The following is a 20,403-nucleotide window of genomic DNA, read 5'->3' on the forward strand; positions in this document are numbered from 1 at the left end:
GGAGCACCCAGTTCCCAGAATATCCTGCTTATGGCACTGACACATACCTAAACCACACCCCATCCATTTCAGTGGGATCAAGGAAGCAAATACTGCTGTTGTTATTTACAAACTCCATATTCTTCCGCCTCTGGATTTGTACATAAGACATTTGCCCTCAAAATTTCTGCTGTGTTAGTGCCCCACAAATTAAAGTCAGGACAAAAGGGGCTTAACTACTTAGAACTAATCTTTTATTTACCTTTAATTTGAGAGCACCTTTGAATGGTGAACTCTGAGGCTTCAATTGAGGCACAGATGGACAGGACAATCCTTGGGCTTCTGCTGCTCATCATTCCTGTACCTCTCACAGAGACTGGCAGGGCTGGGAAACACTGCCAAGGAAAATATAAAACCAACATGGATCTTGCATATTTAGGGCTTTGTGATAAGCTGGACAAGTCCTAGAACAAGAGTTTGTGGGGTTGGGTGTCCTGCTCAGGCCCTGAGATCCTTCTGACATTACTGGGAATCACTCAGGGAAGTTCTCACTTCCAGCCAAGCCCTGGGAAAGGCAGGGGGTCCATCCCTGCTGTAAACCAAGCTCAGGGAATATCTAGGTCCATGCGATCAAAACCCACCGACCCATTTGCATCAGGGCTGAAGGGTTTTCACATATAGACGTTAAAGTACAAAAGGGAAGAAAAGAAAGGCGTCAGCAGCACAGTTACTGGTTTCCTCCTGGTACACAGCCTGTCCTGCAGGAAATGAGGTATCTCTGACCAACCAGCTGTGTGTGAGGGTTTATAAAAGCCAGCAGGAAGAGGTGGCTTGGACAAGTCCAATGCACAAAGATTAATCCAAGTGCCAATTCCCTGCTAATCTTGTGTGGAAAGGTTTTGCTCCTGGTTTGCTGAGGAGGCAGAGGTGTCTGGGCACTGAGGGGCTGTGTGTGCATTGCAGGCACAGAGTCACTGCTGGGAGAGCACTGCTACCACCAGGACCTTCCCAAATAATGCCTGGGATGAGCACAGGAGCCGCTGGGCTGCAGCAGCTCCTTCCTCGGGAGAAGCTTAGGCAATGCAGAAAAGCCACCCAGTGTACTCGCCTTGTTAAGCTGCTGGGGCTTGCAGGCCTTCCTAACTCTGCCCTGGGGAAAAAACTGTGTAACAATGGATAAAAGACTTGGGCCTCCCAGCTTAGTTACAAAGGATTCTCTTCACTCATCCTCTTAGTGAGAAATCCAGTTGAATGCTTTTTGAAATCTTTCAAATATTAAAAATAAAATAAATCTTCTTATTATGTTTCCCGGCAAGATTCTTGAGTGCAGTGCCATGTTGTCACACACTTCAGGTCCTTTAAAATGTCGAAAGGACCCCCTCAGAGATGTGGCTGTAGCCAGGTACGCGGAGAAAAGGTTATTCAATTCTTTGTGTGCCTTCAGAAAGTTAAAGGAAAAAAAACCAATGAACCCTGAGAGGGGAAAGATGTAGTGGATATTAAAATAATTGGGTGTCAGGCTGCAGAAGGCTCACTGCTCCTAGCTGGCTTTGTTGGGATCTGCTTTGGAAAAGAGCTGGTTTGTGTTTATTTGTTTCAGCCAGGGAGAGGGAACGATTGCTGCTTCACCTGGGCACAGGAATCACTGCAGTTTGTTGCTTCCTGCAGAAAACACTTGTCAAATCTGTTGTGAAAAGAGCCAAACACTCTTTTCAGCTGCCTGAGAAACTGGTCTGCCTTCCACTTCCTTCTTTCCTGAAGTGTTACCTGCTCCCTTCCCTTAGTGCCAGTGTCAGCCTGGAGAGGCACCACTCCCTCTTGGCACAGGTTTTCCAGCCCAGAGGGGATGTGATATTCACTAACACTGAGATCACTTAAAACCTGGAAGAGCTGGGAAAATGAAAGCTGTCCACGTGGGCCATCATCAAGGGAAGCATCAAGTGACTCTGCTACTCGTGATCTTATAAGTCAGTTTTGCTTGCACAGAAATCCTTGCCCACGCACATTGTTGTCATCACTCTAAAGACAATTTCTTCACAGGAAGCCCTTGCAGGCAGTAGAGGTTTGTGCTCTCTGCCTTGCTGTCTCCTTCCCCTCACAAGGAGTTGTTGAATATTCAGCATCCCCTGATTTCAAACTCCCTCTTTGGTGCTTCTCAGTCATTTCTGAGATCATGCTGGTGTGTTCCTCTACCACCTTGTGTTAGAGCACATGGGAATCTGATTCTCTTAAAGGGATAAAGTTTATGTTTAGATTCATGTGAAAAACATCTACTTGCTTGTTAGGTATTGGTTGGGGTTATTTTCAGTTTCGGGTTTGGAGTTTTTGACATCTTACTATGTCTGGATTTAGCACTGGTTCATTAGTTAAGAGAATAAACAGCCACATTTCCTATTACTCACATTATTATAGTGTATTCCAAGCCCTGTGTATCCTGAAGCTTGTTAAATAATTCTTTATCCTTTAAGAAATTCCCATTAATCTCTGACCAAGAAGAGCAATAAGAAGTTAGTTAGTCATCATATATAAAAATCTGAAATCATTTTTACAAGTGTCTTTAATGGCTTCCTTTAATTGCGTGTCTTCATAAAAACGCTACCCTCTCGAACACAGCATCCCTTCATTCTTCAAGAGGACCTAATTTCTGAAACAACGGAAATTAAGGCACTGATGCTTTATTTGGGCAAATGAACAGAAAAAAACCACTCACACAGCTCTAGCAGAAAGCACAGGAACCATGTGTTCTATTCCTTGTCAGCTACCTGGATTATATTAGGAATATTTTCCAAGCCAGCCCAGCGGACTGCTGGGATCAGTGTTGCACTGACAGCAAAAGTGCTCTGTGTGGACTGGATGGATGGGATTCTGGCAGCAGCCCAGGGGAAGGGGAGATGCCTTCCCTGCTGCTCCTGGCCTTGCCCACTCGTCCTTGCTCGGGTTCCGTGGTGGTTCTGTGGTCTCCAAGGACAGGAACACCCTTCCCATTGTCCTGCTCCGAGGAGTGCCGGGATTCCGTGTGCCCAGCAGCACCGAGGGGCATTTTAGGGTCAGGGAAAGTTGTATCCTCCTCATTCTCTGATAAAATGCAGATCTTCAAGTGGGCAAAAACCTTCCCAGCAGGCCCAGCCCTTTGAGGGGCGGCTCAGGCTGCTGGGGATTAACGTGGCTGGAAAGCCACAGCCGTGATCCTTGCGTCAGCCGCTCCTTTTTCCTGACTCTTTGTTAATCTGAGTGTGAGTTTGCCACCTTAAACCCACAATAAAAGGCAACATTCACTGCCCTGCCACCAGAGCTGTGCTGGACAATGTTTTCAAAGCTCTTTCAAAAGGCATCTCCTCTGTGTTCATCCGTCTTCCTCTTGAAGGCACCAGAGGCTCGGAGTAAGGGATAAAAGGTCAAATGTAAAACAGAGGCCGCCTCTAACCCTTCATGGCCTCTTTAAACCCCTCCATAGTCCATAGGCTGAGAAACACTGAAAAAGGAAGGATGGTACTGAAGCCTCTTCCTCCCCTGTTTTATTTCAGGTCAGGTAACTTGCTCACTCTTGTGGAAAGCCTGAGGAGCTCCAAGAGGGATTTAAAGAAGAGATCTTCCTCTCCTGTTCAGGTGAATAGTCATGAATTAGACTCTTGGGAGACTAAAGCAATATAATACATAAGGAAATCTTTTGATTACATGTAGTGTTAAAAAAATGCTAAAAATACTTCTACTACAGTTAGTGTTGAATTTTTATGTATTTACTTATTTGTCTTATTTATGCCATTTTTTCTCCCTTCCCTGGGAAGTGAAGACTATCAACAGATAAGGGAGAGAATTTTATGTTTTTGTATGCAGTATGAGTCCAGTACTTGGCCAAGACCCAGATCTATTGTGGCAGAAAAGTAATAGCTGAACTAACTAGGGACTCAGACTCTCTGGCCAGCATCCAAGAAACATTAAAAAATGTAGTACTGCACATAACAAGTAGGAAGATGCATGCAAATGTTGATGTCTTATTGAAACTGTTAAGTTTATTAATATGTTGGGTTTATAGACGTGCATTTGGATTTAAAACCTGCTGCCGAAGTTCATGCCCTGAAATTGCCTGCTGAACTCTGCGTCTGAAATAATATTTAAAGCAGTGTCACAGTGGTGAGGTGGTTGTGGAGGAAATGACACATGTGGATCCCTGGAGTGCTTCTCTTGGGAGCACTGAGACAGAGGCAGGGGGGCAGTTCAGCTCTCAGGACAGTTTCTAAGCATTGGTCTCATTTTTTTCCTTCACTGTGTCTTCACCCCAGGCAAGTCTTGACCTTGTCACAGGGTGGGAGGGTTCACTCTGCTGGTTCATGTGTGGTGCCCAGGGATCTCCTAAAGCCTTTCAGAAAGCAGATAACAAGAGCATTGGGTTGGCTAATAGAGGATTTAGGATGACTTTGATGCCAATGAATCCTGTTCCTGTGGGGTGATGGGTGCAGAATGCAGCTCATGTTACCACACCAGTGGTTTTTGGGAAAGTGTTGAGTTTTTCCTGTAGGTCTGGTTTGTCATCCAGCCCTGGTAGGGTCTAAAAGGTGATTCAGCTCTGGTCTTGCAGACAGTCCCCTGAGCACAGTATCTGTGACTCCACAAAGCAAGTGCTGGGAGAAGGGGAGGAGAGATGCTGGAGCCTCTGTTCCAGGTGAATTCCGTGTATGTGCAGCTGCCATCCTGCTCTGTTAATGTCACACAGCTCATCATGCCACCCAGAATGGTTCAATTGCCATTGCTAAAGGTGTCCTTGCCAAACCTCCACATAGATCCCAACATTCCTAAGGCTCTTTTGTGGCACACTCAGCACTGTAGATGTGATCATAGGAGTGCAAGGATTCACACAGAAACAAAGAGGCTGGAGAGCAGAGAGCTCACTTGGGGTGGCTCATGTGGAGCAGGCAATGCTGTCCTGTGAGGCACGACAGGAAGCTGAAATAATTTATTTCTACCACAGCAATAAGCAAACAGTTTCAGTGATTGCACTTTATTCACAACCATAACTGTCATCACTGACATTCACTGGAGGTGTCAAATCCCAGGGTTTTATGCTTTTACACTAATATTTTATCTCTTTCCCTCTAGAATTATTTCTTTTTTAGTAGGGAATAGCTTAATGTTAGGGCTAAGAGGTGAATGGTAGGACTTGGTTTTAGATTTCTTTTTCTTTTTACCTGACCTTCCTCACTCCCTGTTGCCCTCTCATCCCTGCTCAGAGCTTTGTTTGAGCTGGAGAACCAGTTTGATGGTTGTTGCTGTACCAAGTGAGCTTGCTCCTACAGTGGGTTTTTTTCTAATCTCTCAACTCTTAATTGTTGCATGCAAATTGTTTAATAAATAATGTTGGACAGAAAAAAAAAAGAATAGATATTAATTAAGAAAAGGATTTAGGCTGACTCAGTCTCATACATGAGACAAAAGGTTAAGTAAATGCCAAGGCTGCTATGCCTCTTCAAACAATGAATATTAGTTTTAGAATCATTAATGTCTGCTTAGAAAACAGAGTCATACTGGAGTCTTGTATGCCAAAAAAACCAAGGCCAGGGCTGTTTCTTTTCAATCTGAAGCTAAATTATTCTCCAATAGAGGGCTAAATGTATGCAATTAACAGTGCTAGGTAGGACAACAGGGAATGGCACTTCTAATATGTAGCCAAATTGAGATCAAGTTTTTCTTTAAATCGGAAAACTTAGACATTTAATATGCACAACCGAGCTCTGCAAGAGAATTAGTGAAAAGAAGCAGATAATTAACTCCTTCCCTGCCTGTCAGTGGAGACAGAATGATTAGCTGTTCACTCACTCCTATCTTCTCAAGTTGCTGGATCTACAAAAACTTGGTTTTTTTCCCAAGTACCTTCCATATATGAAGACACTTGTGTAGTCTTCTTTAGAAATGAAATTACCACATCATATTTTTGAAGAAAATTTCATCCTGATAGAGGTCAACTTTTGGAGTTGAGTTTAGAAGGAACAGGACCATGAGAGCTTAACTTAAGCTTCATACTCTCTTGAAAGTTTAAGAAGACACATTTTAAGAAACAAGTAGCAAAATCCATTTCAATCAGGTAGGTGATTCTGACTGGTACAGAGGCAAGGGAAAAGGTGCTCATTAAAACTTCCCTCATGTGCAAAAAAATGCTCTGTACTGAGCATGTTACTGTGCTAGCATCACCCTTTAGTACAACTCTACCTAACAATAATAATTCAGAGATCTTCAAGAGGATGAATATGTTTTGCCCCAGTTTGCTGAGGGATAAGGAAGTAAAAGATGGTGAAGTGGCTTCTCTTTGTATCTAAGTCTGTTCTTCCTTGCTCTGGGTTCTGCTGAGCTGAAGCAAGAGGGTTTTTTCCATTCCATTTCTCCTACTGAGGAGGCTCTCAGAGCAGAGCCTTTGCTGGCAGTGGTGACTCCTGCTGAAGTCAACAGCCACGTGCAAATAAAGGCTCAGGTCTGAAAAAGGGACACTTAAATAGCTCAAGTTTTGTTTCCAAGGCTGAAGAGCATTGCAGCTCTCATTTAACTGAGTAAATACCATTATGCTGAAGTCCTTTGCATTGTCACCCACAGGAAGAGAGAGCTTTGCTCTAGGGCTTGTTTCAGCGATGGGTCTGTGCTGGAATGTGTTGTATTTACATTTCATATTTTCATATTGTGTCTAGGTCTCTCTCTCCACTTTCTGGTGCTTGCTGCTTTCAAGAGTGAAGGATTGGGCCTGTTCAGGGGCATGGGCCCAAGCCCAGTTCTGAGCCTTATACTTTCCTTTTAGGCTTTTCACACACTATTATTAGGAAAAAGCAAAGAAGCAGCCAAACACCAGATTGCTGCTCTTTGGTAGCTCCTCTCTCGATAAGGGGTTTATTGGTTTGTGCTCAGGCTTGGGTCTGTATAAGAGATCCATAAGGGAGCTAACATATGGGATATTTTAACTCTCCATATTTAAATAGTCTTCATTAAGACCATTTGGAAAGAATCTGTGCGTTTTCTACTTGTGAGTCTTTGTCTTTTCCTTTCAAGAATTTTATTTCTGGAGACTCTGGATGACTAAAATTGGCTCTCTCCTCCCCAGCTGGCCTGAGCACAAGTAGACTCCAGTGATCTGAAGGTCTCTTAACTGAGACCACCAGAGCAGTCCTGCAGGATCTACTCAGGGTGAGGCCACCTAGGAACAGCTTCTCTCTGCCTGCAGTGGCCTGTTTCACCACTGGGCAAATATTTGACTTTGAAAATGTTTAGCTTTCACTTATTTCATGGTGAGTTCGTGCCAGAAGGCCAGGCATGATGGCCCTTGTTTTGCTAAAGGTCTGGCTCTGGCTGTGTGGTGTGGGAGGATCTCCTGTCATGCAGAACCTGAGGTCAAAGTGTCCTTTGCATTTCTCACGTGGGCAGCACTGCCCTTGCAGCCAGCTCTGGGCTGGTCTGGCTGACGCCGTCGGAGAGAGAATTTCTGGCACAGTCCCTTATGGACAGACCTCTATCCTGACAGCTTCTATCCTAGGCTCATTCTTCACAATTCAATGCCCCTCTGGCAACACTGTGTGACCAACTTGGGGCAGGCAGGCAGTCCCCAGATCCTCTCTCCTGAGGTCACCAACCACAAATCCAGGTGGGATTGGTGACTCTGCTGTAGGGGTTGGGGCTTCTGGGATATTTATGTGCATAAAGATGCATGCCTCAAGCCAGCAGAGAATCCTGAAAGGAGCAAAGGAGAAGGGAACTGTGGCTGTGTTTGTGTAATTCTGCTTGCAGAGGTGTCAGAGCCAGCAGGGCAAGCTCAGGGAGGGCAGGCAGCCTCAGCCCCAGCCAGGCCTACATTGATCTTGGCAGCTGCTCCACTCCTCTCTTCCCTCCCTGCAGGCTGCTCCAGGCCTTTCTCTCAGAGCCTTTGCAGCCAGCTCTGATCTGTGCTCCCTCAGCTCCTGCTGGTGCCTGAGCCCCTGCCCGGCTGCCCTGCTCGTGTCCCCAGTGCCATTGGTGTCCCTGCAGTACCAGGATCTTGTGGCTTCGCTCCCCTGCCTCCCTGAGCATCCTCAGTGCCCCTCCCCTCATCTTTTATAATTTCTTTCCTCGTGCTTCCTCTCCCCCAGTCCAGGCATGGGCATCCCGACCCCGCTGCTCCGGCACCCAGGGCAGGATCCCGCCCTCTCACCTCCTGGCGCAGAGGTGCCTGTGCTGGGCTGGGGCATTGCCCCCCAGAGCTCACCCTGCTGTGCAGCAGAGCCCATGCCATCGATCAGCCCATCCCTGAGTGCTCTGCTCCTGCAGCATTTAATCCCCAGCTCCGAGTCCCCAGGACAGCGCAGACTGTTGGGTTCCGCTCGGGCATAATTCCATCATTACCATTGATTTGTTCGCCCGCGCTCCCCACGGTGCTTTTAATCAACTCTCCATCTTTGTGCCTTCACACCTTCACGCTTCCCATGATTGGCTCTGCTCCCTTCTGCCTCTGCAGTGAAATAGCACCATAGAAATCCTCCTGCCTCTTACATACATTAACAATCCCATTTCTCCTCTCTCTGGTCCAGTGAAGGGATCTCCCTCACCACAAAGGCACCACTGTCTCTGCTGAGCGCACGGGGAATAGCTTCTATTCATTATTCCCAAAGTCCAGTACAATGGGTTATAATTAGTTACTGGCCTCTTTGGTTTACTCTACCTTCAAAGGCTCTTTTATAGTTTAAAAGTGAAGGCAGATGCTGACATTAATTTTGCTGTCTCTCCATGGCATTGTGCAGACAAGATAAAACCAACATGCAGGTACAGGGATAAGTAACTCAGTAGTCCAAAAAAAAAAAGGAAAAAAAGTAGCAAATAGGGCCATCATCACATTCATTTCATGAAAGTAGCGTGGTGTTGGGGAGAACTCATTAGCCTTTTTGTTGTGCATTATCACCATCATTTATCAGCAGTTGTATCACATGTCACAGCCACTATCCTTTCTGGCATCCAGTGTGGGACCAAAGGGCTCCCGGAGAATGCCGAGCTCCGACGCCGGGGCTGTGCCGTGTGATGCACTAGGCACTCTATTAATTGTGGCAGATAGAATTTTTTCCAATATACTCCTAAAGGGACACTCAATAAAGCAATGCAGTGTGATTTACCAACTCAAAGAAGCATGGACAAATAAAACCACATCATGGGCCTGTCTTTCCCTCTAAACCTTCCTTCACTGTTAGCACTGAAAGTGTTGGAAGTTGTTTAGAAAGGAAACAAACCCAAACCCACAAGTGAAGAAAACCCAAAGATTAGGCTAATCATCCTCACAAATACTGGCTGCTTTCAGTGAAACTCTTGCTTTGGTGATGTCTCAGTGGTGGTGGCCTGGTAGATCCTTAAAGAAATTTTCTTTAGGCTGTGACTCTGATCACTTTTGTGTACACAGAGTTCTCCATACAAAGCAAGGCTTGGGGAGTAGTTTAGAACTCCTCCATGATCCTAGACCTTTAATCAGCTGGCAGTAATTGCCCACCTCTCCCATCAATGCAGAATTAGGTGGGAAGGGAAAAAGCTGCAGCCTTGTCCAAGCTGCTGGAATTGCAGTTGTCAGCTCAAGCCAGCATTTTAAGAAAGTATTTCATGTACAACAAAAGTGGTGCAGTTCACCACTCCATCTAAGAGGAGGGGAAACACCAATTTTAAATATTTTGGGCATCAGAGCAGGATGTGCAAGACTATCCTGACCCTCTGGACTTGGGAACATCAGCTGATCCTGTGCCTCAGCTCTGGGAGCAGCTTGCTTACCCCATAGGCAGACTGAGGATTAATTAATATTGGCAAAGTGCTTTGAAGATGAAAAGTAGCATGTAAGTACTATAAAGTATTATTAATAGTGATAACAAACTGATAATTATGGAGTATATGGTCTTTTCTTAACCTTTTCTAGCAAGACTCTACAGTGCAAACAGCTGAACAGTGACAGCAGTACAGCCAGGCTGGCTGGTCCTCTGTTTTCCAAAGCATTGGGGTTGTGCTGGTTCCTGCTGGAGCAGTCACTCCCCACCAAACCCTCACTCTGAAAGGTTCACCAAACCCTGAGCTCCTGCTGAGGACTTTGTTCAGCCCTGGGCAGGGAAAAGGGCTTTGATTCTCACCAGCTCCCTCTGTGAGCAGCCTCAGGGGGAAGCTGAGGGCCAGAGGGAGCAATGTGGGACTGGATGAGGCTCCTGCCCTTACCCATTGGGATTTCATGCCAAGAAAATCAGGCCCTGGTGTCAGGCACAGTTAGGAGGAAGTCTGTCAGTGCGTTTAATCTGAAACAAGAAACAGTTTCAGGCCTCTATGGCCCAGGTCTTTAAGGCCAGTTTTCTGGCATTATGAAATATGTTTTTCCTCTGAAAACTTTGAGATCTAAGAATTTTGTCTGGAGTGTAAACAGTAGGACTCTCATGAAGAGTAAAATTTATTTCTTAGCTTGATAGGGTCAAGTAACTCTAACTGGGATTAGCTAATGTTTCACAGAACCTGATGTTTTTGTGGCTAGGGAATCCCTGGAGGAAGGAAGATAGCCATATTTGATGAAAACTCCTAATAAAATTAGATACTGCTCTTGAGTTTATCAAAGGAAGATGGAAAGTAATGAAAATTAAAAGTGCAGCTCTGGAATCTTGTAAAATCCTGTCAGGACAGCAATCTGGAAACCAATGTCCATATTATTTTCCCTTTTTCTGCCCCACCTCCCTGTGTATGCACAATCCTGCACACACAGCCCCTCTACTCAGATGACCTTAGTTATGTCCCTCTCATTTTCTCTCTCAGCATCCCCACCTCTAAATCCCCACCAAAACAAAAAAAATAAGAATCAAAAAAGACCATCAATCATGCAGTATAACTTGCCAAATCCCAAACTTTCTCTGATGAGGTGTTGCTAAAGACAGGAATTGCCACGAAAAAAAAAGGATAAGCTCCAAGAGACAATTAAAGCTGTCATATTCCCTGAATTTCTTTCAGAATTATTGAGTGAAGACCTGAGAACACTTCCAAAAAAAGCAGGAATCTTTTTATGAAAGGGAAAATGGTTGTGGCTTTGATGGTTTGTTTGTGGTCAGAAAGCAAACATGGGGCTCTGTGTTCTTCCTGACTTCTACAAAATAGGAGCAAAATAGGAGACAGAAAAAAGAAAGGAGAAATAAAAAGGATGTGTTGAAGAAGGGAAAGAACTCTCAATACTACTAAAATACATATATTTTTAACTGTTTGCCTCTCTCTTTGAGAGCAATTAACCTTTTAACTCCATGCAAGAGTCGGAATAGGAAGATTTCTGATTGTTTGTGCTGTGCCTGTTTTTGTGTACCTGGACCCTTCTTTCTTTGTGCAACCTTTATCAGGAAACCTGTTTGTCAGAGACACCAAAAGGAATACTGTGAAGTATTCCCTCCTTTTTGATGGGGCTGTCCCAAGTTACCCAGTACCATTCTTGATAATGGTTTCTAAAAGCAAAGTGTCCGCTTGAACAAATGGAAGGGGAGATATGTACTGCCAACATCCAGGTGGGAATGGTGATTTTATATAAAACTAGAATGGCCAAAATCTGGAATGTGATCATTGCTGATGCACCCTATAGCTCTACCACAGATGCTGCTCAGGTTTTCTTCCCCCTTTCCCCCATTTTATTCCCCCCAGGTTGCTTTAATGTGTAATATCAGCAATAATCACTGTGGTATTGATGCTGAGGCATTCCTGAAGACTTAGGAGTGGACTGTAATAGAAGAGTTCATTACCAAGATCAGTTGGCTCCTTGATTACAGTGGCAAGGTGAAATATATATCCTCACCAAAAAGCAACTGCTAAACCTTTAGAGAAGTCACCCACTTTTCACTCTTTTTCATTAGGACCCCGACAAGCTTGTCAGCAAAATTAAAGGTATGTCATTCACATCGTGCATGCATTGCAAAGGACTATAAACCTGCCAACCTCTTTGATGAAATAAAAGGGTTTTATTTATGATTCATGTAGGAATATGAGGTTATTTTTATTCTGTCAGTACACTAATAATCAGACAAGAGCTCAGGAAATGAGAAGGCAAACTGACAGGGAAGGTTCTGATAAAGGGGAACCCTCGAGGGCATTTTGCCCCCTTTGTAATCTCCTTTTTAGTGCGAGGTTATATTATGAGCATGGCATAGTGTGATCTTGGCTCATAGGAACAAAGAGAGGAGCTACCTAGCAGGACTTGAGGTATAATTCCACCAGAAAAAGAAAACACTTCCACCAGGGAAGTCTGCATTGCTGCAGTGATGTGAACAGGAACTTCCAACTTGGTTTTCCAAGAGCTGGAAAGAAAGCCTTCTTTTCTCCTTGCAACATAACCAATATTAATCACAACAACAACAAAAAGAGACTCTAAATACAGAGCCATTGCAAATTTGTTGCCTATTAGTTTTATATTAATTTTTCCTCACAGTCTAGCTCAACGTGAGATACGACAGCACAGAAAAGAGAGGATGGGGAAGTTGCTCCCTTCCCAGTCCTTGGTCAGTGTCTGTGCTAGCAGAGGAGCTAAGGAGCAGGCTCTGTTTCCAAACGTGCCTTCCTCTGGATGGCTCAGATGTCTTGGCAGTTTGAAGCCGCTTTAGCTCTGTCCCAGCTCAGCAAAGCTTCTGGAAGTGTGTTTTGTGCTTCTTGGTGTAAGCTGTCATTCATCCCCCAGCACAGCCGTGATTACGGAAACACTCCTCGGGAGTAAAAAGGAATCACTGTGTTAGCTGGCTGGCCTTAAGCACAGGAGTTTGCTGAACAGTGGTGTGCTGGCAGGAAAACACAGCCCAGCCAAATGTATGCAGGATGAAGTGAAACAAAGTTCACTGGAGGAAGGAAAATAATACTAATCCTTCATTCAATAAGTAGCGAGTTAAGTACATTCTGCGTGTGGAAGAAATGTAAAAGCCAAGGGAGGAAAGCACACACAGAAAGGTGGTGTGGCTGCCTCCCTCTCTAAAGACAACACATGGGGCATTTAGCAATGAATAATACAGGGAGTTGTGCCCAAGGTGCTCCTGCAAAATGCAATTCTTGCTTTAAGGCTCTGCTGAGCTCTCTGTAAGCAGAGAATCCCCTCAAAGTGAGGGACAAGGCTCTCTTCTCCATGGGTTGGTGATGTGCAGAGGATGACAAGTAGGGTTTGAGATGGGATTGGGTTCACTCTTCAGTGCTGTGATCTCTGTCATAGTTTTCCACGTTCAGAAGGTTTTGGAAGTTTGGATTTGGCTGCATGGGGCAGGCTCTGCAAAGGTGGGCCAGGTATCAGAGATGCACTGAGCAGGTACAGGCTGGTGGTTGGACTCAACGCTGGCCTCTGTGGTTGTTTTGGGATACTCCAGTGACACCTTCCAGACTCTTGCTTCTTGTCCTATACCATCCCACTGATGCTAAGATTAGGGGTAATTTGTAAGGCATGTGTTCCCTTTAATAGAAATCATAAATCACAGGTAGCCTCAGAGAAATATAACGCCTGATTGCCCTGCTGCCTACAGTGTTTTACCTTTCCTTTTCTTTGCCTCACAGTGCTTTCTGGGTAGTCACATACTTCCTTTTCCCATGGATAGACATGGAGTCCACCTTACTTCTTGTTAGTGTGGGAGTTGCTTTGTTTGTTTGTTTTCAAGCAGCTACAGCAAAAGGATTTGTAACAATTTGAAATTCTCGATGGCAGAACCCACTGCTGTTAGCAGAGGAGCTTCAGGACAGATGCACTACTTGAAAGAATTTTCAGTGACTTCTTGAAAATTAGTGAGATGTCAGGGGCTGGAAACAGGATCCTGCTGTTTGCAGAACACTTGATGCTCGTCCTTGCTGGAAAGCTGTTGAAGTGTCGAGAGCCAGTGGGGTTTTTGACTCCTGTGTGATGTTGGAAGGACACAGAGTAGCCTCAAGGTGCTGCTGTCCCTTTAAAACCCTCCTTTTGTCTGTTGACTCAGTGACTTAGTAAAACATAATTTCATTTCTCTCAGCTAATTAGGAACTCCTCCCTTCCTAACTCCTGATCTCTTCACACAGCCAAAGGCATCGATGGCAGAGCAGAGTCTGGATTTGGGAGCTGGCAGTGCTGCCCCACTATTCCCGCAGCAGCCAGGTGCTCCCCGTGCCTCTGGAGCCTGCCATTGTGCTGGGAAGTGGAGCAGGTAACCACTTCATCAGTGCGAGATTCCATTCTCCTGGAGCACGGAGGTTCATTATACTCACTTTATCAGCAGTGCGCTTTACTGCCGAATCCATGAGAGATATTCATGTGAAACATGAGCAGAGAGAGAGGCATTGCATCTTTTCATTAATAAGCCCTCTTCTGGGATCCGGCATTAGTGAGATTCAGCGGATCATAGAGCACAGGGTATCATTTTTACATGATTACTCTAAATTCTTAAACCAGAGGCTTAAGAGAGAGGCTTCTCACAAAGGCAGCTGTGGGAATTGTTAAATGATTGGCACAGCACTCACGATGGGCTGAACCACTCCGGGTACCTCCAGTCATGGGGGGTACCAGCAGGCATTTTATTACCTGCCACTGAGGGAAAAGAGAAAAAGAGAAAGTGTATCAGAGAGAGGAAGATGTGCTAACCCTGCAAAATATCTGTGTAGCTCTGTCTCTCCTCCTGGAAAAAACTTCCATAATCCTGATGAGTGCATCACCCCACCACACAGGCTGAGCTGTACCCTTCCCTTCCCTTCCCTTCCCTTCCCTTCCCTTCCCTTCCCTTCCCTTCCCTTCCCTTCCCTTCCCTTCCCTTCCCTTCCCTTCCCTTCCCTTCCCTTCCCTTCCCTTCCCTTCCCTTCCCTTCCCCCCTTCCCACACCTTCCCACACCTTCCCACACCTTCCCACACCTTCCCACCTTCCCACCCTCCCACACCTTCCCACACCTTCCCATACCTCCCACACCTTCCCACACCTTCCCTGTGTCTATGCTTATTTTTAACCTGTCTGATCTCACCTTCATTAGCATGGCTGCTGAAATAATCCCCCTGAAGCCTCCACCCCCAGATAATTCATTTTTGGCTGGACAGAGGCTCAGCTCAGTTAATTCCCCATGCAGATACTTCTGAGATCCCTGCCCACACAAGAGCCCTTGTGTGGCTCTCAGCAGGGTGCCCAGGCAGCAAACCTCTGCTGGCCGGCAGGTTGGTGGCATTTCCATCAGACAGAGGCATCTGTGGGTTCTGGAGATCCACGTTGTCTTTTTGAGGTCACAACGTGATTTTGTGTAATTCCATCCAAAATTCCTGCACTGCATTCCCTCTGTCCTGGCTGCTCAGTCCTGCCCTGCAGGATGCCTGCAAACCAAAATCAGGAACTTGATGTGGCTGAAATAAAAACTCTGTTGTTTGTGGTTTTTTTTCTCCCTGGATTAGTTTTCAGATGGATAAGTTCCTCAATCAGTTCCAAAATACAGATGCACAAATGCTTATCCCAGCGTGAGGAAAGGGACCCCACAGGGACAAAGGGACTGGGCAGCTTCTGTCACTGACAGCCAGAAGTGTTGGCTGAGCTCTGGCTTCCAGTCCCCTTTGAAAAGGGAGATGATAGAGATAATTCCTTATTTCCTTACTTCTTCTGTTAAGGAGAAGAGGCAGCATTTGCCACATGATTGCATTTTTCCATGGAGCTGGATCTCAGGGCAGGCACAAACAGCAAGGACTGCCAGAGTCTTCCCAAGGTGTCCTTAAGTGGCAAAGTGACCACTTTGCATTTCCTTGGTGAGTGTTAGCAGGAAAATCCTTCCTCAGCTATTTCTCAAACATCTTGAAGTCCAGCTGCAAAAACCTCCAGCTCTTCCCAGTGATCCTGGTCCCGAGTGCTAACAGGGATTGTTTTGAGTTTTGAAGTTTAAAAGAAGCGAGAGGAGAAGGTGAAGGAAAAGGAGAAGGCCAGAGCAGACCTATGAAACCAAGAACCATACTATTTCTCAGGTATCTTGCCATAAACTGCTTTCAGCCTGGTGAAAATCCATCAATTTTCAGGTTTTTAGTTACAATTGATTTTAGGCAGAGATGTTCCTCTTTCAGAAGCTTTCTTTCAATCTCGTGCTTTCTACAAGTCTGAAAAGAAAAAGAAAAACAAGAACCAAGAAGGCGAGGTCATGTGGGGGGCTGAAAAATCCAGATCAAACAGCAAAGAACACCCGATTAGAAGCCAACACATTTCTCTTTTCAGTATCTCTGAAATTGTTTGGCAGACTTAATTAGAAACAGGTGCAAGCTATAATATTTATTGCAACAATGCATCATTTTTGTCTGTTTCCAAGGTCATTGTTCCAGCCAATGGGAAGCCAGCAACCCACAGGGAGTATAACTTAGTCTATATGGGTAAAACCTGAATTCCTTAACCCTTTATCTAATGGAATGAAATACAACATTGCACAAAGAGCAGTGCTGGCAAAACAGAAAATCCTGTGAGGAATCTGCCATGATAACAGGTTCCAGTGGAGTAAGTGACATCACCAGCTGAGCTAATAGGGAGCCTTAGGTAAAATGGAGTGGGTACAGATAAGGAAGGAGAAAAACACTTTTTTTTTTTTGCTACTCCTCTTTGCAAGGCTGGGTTTATGGAATTGCTGCAGTGGGAGCCCATGACTGCATGTTACTAAGCTCTGGGTCTCACAGGCTGGGCTCAGCTCAGCTTTGATTCCTTTGGCTACATCCAATCCAGAGGGCTGGGCTGGGCTGTGGCTGCTCCTGCACTGGGGCACCCACAGAGCCTTTGTGCTTCCAGGTGAGTTCTGGGCTTTGCAGTGAGAGGAGCCTGGGAAGCTGGGGATCCTTCCTGCCTTTCCTGCAGCAGGCTTAGAGACAAGGTCCCCACACTTCTCTCCATCTGAGGGAGTGGCCCAAGCAGGATTTCTGCAGGTCCCACAGCGATTCTGGTGGTTAACAGTGACAGTGACTTTGGTTGTGAAAAAAGCCCCATTTTCAAAGCCTCCACTTAATTCCCTCTTGTGAGTTTTTCTCAATAATCTTTGCATGACTTCTTTGTGCTTTTGCGCTCATTTGGGAGTCAGGATCTTCTTTTAAAATCTATTTTATTCCTTTTAAATGTGACAAATATAAACATGGAAGCAAAGCAGCACACGTTAATAGCAGAGATGTGTGAAATTGTGGCATTTTAGCCTTTTTGCAAGAACTGCAGGAAGTTGCCAATATTTTTTGCAGACAGAAACTATTTTTTCCACCTTCAAATCATCACACAGCATAAAATCTGTGGGTATTTGTGTGTCTTTGGATAGATGCTAAAGGTAGTGAGGAAATACAGACTCTCTCTTGAGAATTTGCACACGCTGGGTCCTCATTTGTTCTTTTGGCACCCACAGCTCCCTCAGAGACACCTCAAGTCACCCTCAGTGCCCAGATCACCTGTCCTGTGTCTGTAATCTATTACCAATGTTCTGTGTGATCCCAGGAACCATTCTTAAGAGAGTATCATCTGTCCTTTAAATGCAAGAAGTAACATAATCCAAACACATCCCATTGATGGATTTGGGATTGAATTCTGAGCCAGTGTTTAGGGAGAGACATATCTGCAGTCATTTTTAGAGAGCTCAGTAGAAGAATTATTATGTTAGAAGAGTTTTCCTCCTCCCCAGCACCCCCACACTAAATTCTTGGGAAGTTCAGACTTAGCTGGAAACTTTGCAGCTCAGTGTCCTTTGCTGATTTGTTCCCTCTGGTGATTTTATTCTCTCACACTTTTTAACTGAGCCTGGCTCCTGGCTTGCACATCCTTTTAGTAGTGGTGCTCTTGTACATCATCCTGTGCCCCACAGCTTTGCTTAGGTAATCTGCTTCCTGAAGAATTTGTGAAATCCCCTCCTCTCTTGGTCCCCAGGAGAAGAGGGCTCCTGCAATGCTGCTCTGAACTGGGAATCTGTCACGTTCTACAAGCCCAGGCTCTTGCCAGCGTGTCCCAGGTGTGTGCAGTGAAGAGCAGAAGGAAAACAAGGACACTGTCCTTGTCCAAGGCCTGCTAGGATGGCAGCTGCCATCCTGTGGAGCATCCCTGTGCCAGGGAGCCAGGGAAATGAGGGGAGGGCATTGGACAGGTGTTTCAAACCTGTGTTTGCACAGCCCTGCAGGAGAGTCCAACATAAATGTGTATAAATGTGTGGGATGTGGAGGAGCAGGAAGGGCTTCTGCAACCTGTGAAAGAACCAGCACCCTTGGGGCTCTTGGAGCACACGGGACACTGGGAAGATGGGATGGTGACCCTGAGAGCTTTGCTTAGTCAGGCTGTTCTGCTTTGTGTCCCCTGTGCTAAGCCATGCCAGGATGGTGTTTTACTGGGAATCAGGCAGCTTGAGTTACAGGTGAACAGCTTCAGTCTTGGGACATTTCTGCATTGTACTTAACTGAATAATACCTTCCCTTCCTTTCTTTTTTTTTTTTTGGCTCATTGATCAAGCTGCTTTTGAGAAAAGTGATACTTCACATATCTGGCTAAGTGCTGTTAACAGCCTCTGCCTGCGGTTTGTTAAAATTAAAAAAAAAAAAAGAAAAAAAGAAGAAAAAAAAAGAAGTGTGATCTTGCTGGAGAAGTAATTTGCTTCTCTCCAACCAATGATGGCTTGCACTTTATGCAAATTGGTATCTAGGGACAACAAATCCCATTTAATACATATGCATAGTTCATAAAAAAAACGACGTGAGAGAAAGAGAAAAAAGATAAAGCAACGAGTCAGCAAAAGAACAGGTTCCGAGGAAATTTATTGTCCCAAATTGGACATTTGTAACAGATGATGTGAACAAGTGTTAACTTTGTTTTCAGCAGCTCTTCACGTACATTCACTAGACATCACACAGATTATGTTTTAAGGATCTGAACTGTAATAAAAAAAAGTGTCTGTGGGCTTTGGAGTGTTGTGTTCCATATGGTCGGGGAAGTGCGGAGTTATTGCGACAAGCATCTTGTGCAGCTCATTACGCGCGGCGGTGTGAGCTGCGATGGCTGCGCATCGCTATAGGGTACGTGCATGACATCCCACAGTCAGCAGATAGCAACTGGAAATGAAAGATATGAAGGCACAGAGTACAGCTTCAGGGAACATGTTAGACAAAACATCTGCTGGTATCAGAAAGCTGCATTATCAGATCATTGTGGCCATGAATTTTTTATAAAGACTTTTCTTTATTTTTTTCTTTTTTTCTTTTTTTTTTTTTTTTTTTTTTTTTCTTTTTTAAAGCTGCAACTTTGAAAGTGACATTTTGCGAGAAAGTTTTTGATTGAAGTGTGATGTCAGGAGAAAGGCCAGTCTAGTTTATTATCTGTGTAAGAGCCAGCGTTGCAGCGTGAATCAGCTCCTTTCTCCGAGCAGCTGAGCTGGCCATTCATGTACTACAAGTGCTGCTCCCCCTCTGATCTCACGGCTGATAAAACCTCGGCCCGGGTTACAGGTTATAGCTCCGTACCAAGGAGTTTGCAAAGTTTTTGTTGTGGCTGGGGGCTGCTGAACAGAAGTCACCCAAAAGGCAGAACCTTTCTGTTGGAGCACAGAGATGAGAGCTCAGCATCCTCAGCTCAGCATCCTCAGCTCAGCATCCTCAGCTCATTCCCCCCGAGTGGGACCCCTGCTCTGTCACACCGCAGTGCTGAGGACCAGCCACTCTGAAAAAGTAAAATCTTCCCCCCAGGCTGTTCCTTGGAGGCGTTTCCATGAGCTCTGGACACCGCCCTGCCTTCCACCTCCTTAACATTCCTGGCGGTGCCGAGGGCAGCGGGATGGCACGAAATGTATGTGCTTAGTGTAACTATTTATGTTAACTGGACAGGCGTGTTCCATCCTCTCACCCCTCTGACCCAGCTGTGAATTCTCCTGCAGCAACAGGTACCAGTGGAAAACCTGTTTCTGGCTGATCTGCTGATGTTCTCTCTCTCTCTCTCCCTCTCTGTCCAGTCAGCTGCCTCAAAAGTGCATCCAAAAGTAAGCAGACTGTCCTGTGCTGATTCACAAATAGTTGCCTCAGAGAAAACCAAATTTACCCTGAATTTTGGGTCTTCCTTTGCCTTTTCCTGTTTGTGTGTGACAGAGGGTGGCAGACTGGAGGGACATGTCTAAAAGCATCATGACTTTGAAAGGATTTAGTTGCAGCAGTAATTTTTTATGCAGTGCTGTTCATTAATGTAATGTGGCTGCAGAGAAAGCCAGAGGTGGTTTGTCCCCCATCCCTGGTACTCAGGGAGCCTGGAAGTGAGGGATTTTGCTGGCCTGACCTGTTGCTGAGCAAGGCAATCCTCTGGTGAGGGATTGAGCTGCTGAGGGAAAAGGTGTGGGATGAAACCCACCCCAGCCATGGCTGGAACAGCATTTTGCTGCCTTCAAAAGCAGCAAAAGCCAGCAGGAGTTTGGGACATGCAGACCTAGGCTTGCCTGTGTCACTTACCCACACAGGAGCTACATCAGGAGGGTAATTCACTGTTCTCACCATGGTATAAAAAT

At 45.4% G+C, this 20,403-nt stretch overlaps 1 long non-coding RNA gene across 5 annotated transcripts in view; it reads left to right on the forward strand.

The window, feature by feature from the left end:
• LOC116994301 overlaps nucleotides 1-20,403 on the forward strand; it is a 144,477-nt gene that overhangs the window by 91,813 nt on the left and 32,261 nt on the right. For 4 of the 5 annotated variants that reach the window (XR_004417448.1, XR_006162949.1, XR_006162947.1 and 1 more), the window contains exon 3: nucleotides 3,504-3,585. The exons of the other annotated variant lie outside the window; for it this stretch is intronic. This is a non-coding gene — a long non-coding RNA (uncharacterized LOC116994301). The remainder of the gene's footprint in view (nucleotides 1-3,503; nucleotides 3,586-20,403) is intronic. 5 annotated transcript variants of the gene reach the window in all.

Source organism: Catharus ustulatus, chromosome 3 (assembly GCF_009819885.2).
Source record: "Catharus ustulatus isolate bCatUst1 chromosome 3, bCatUst1.pri.v2, whole genome shotgun sequence".
NCBI lineage: Eukaryota > Metazoa > Chordata > Aves > Passeriformes > Turdidae > Catharus > Catharus ustulatus.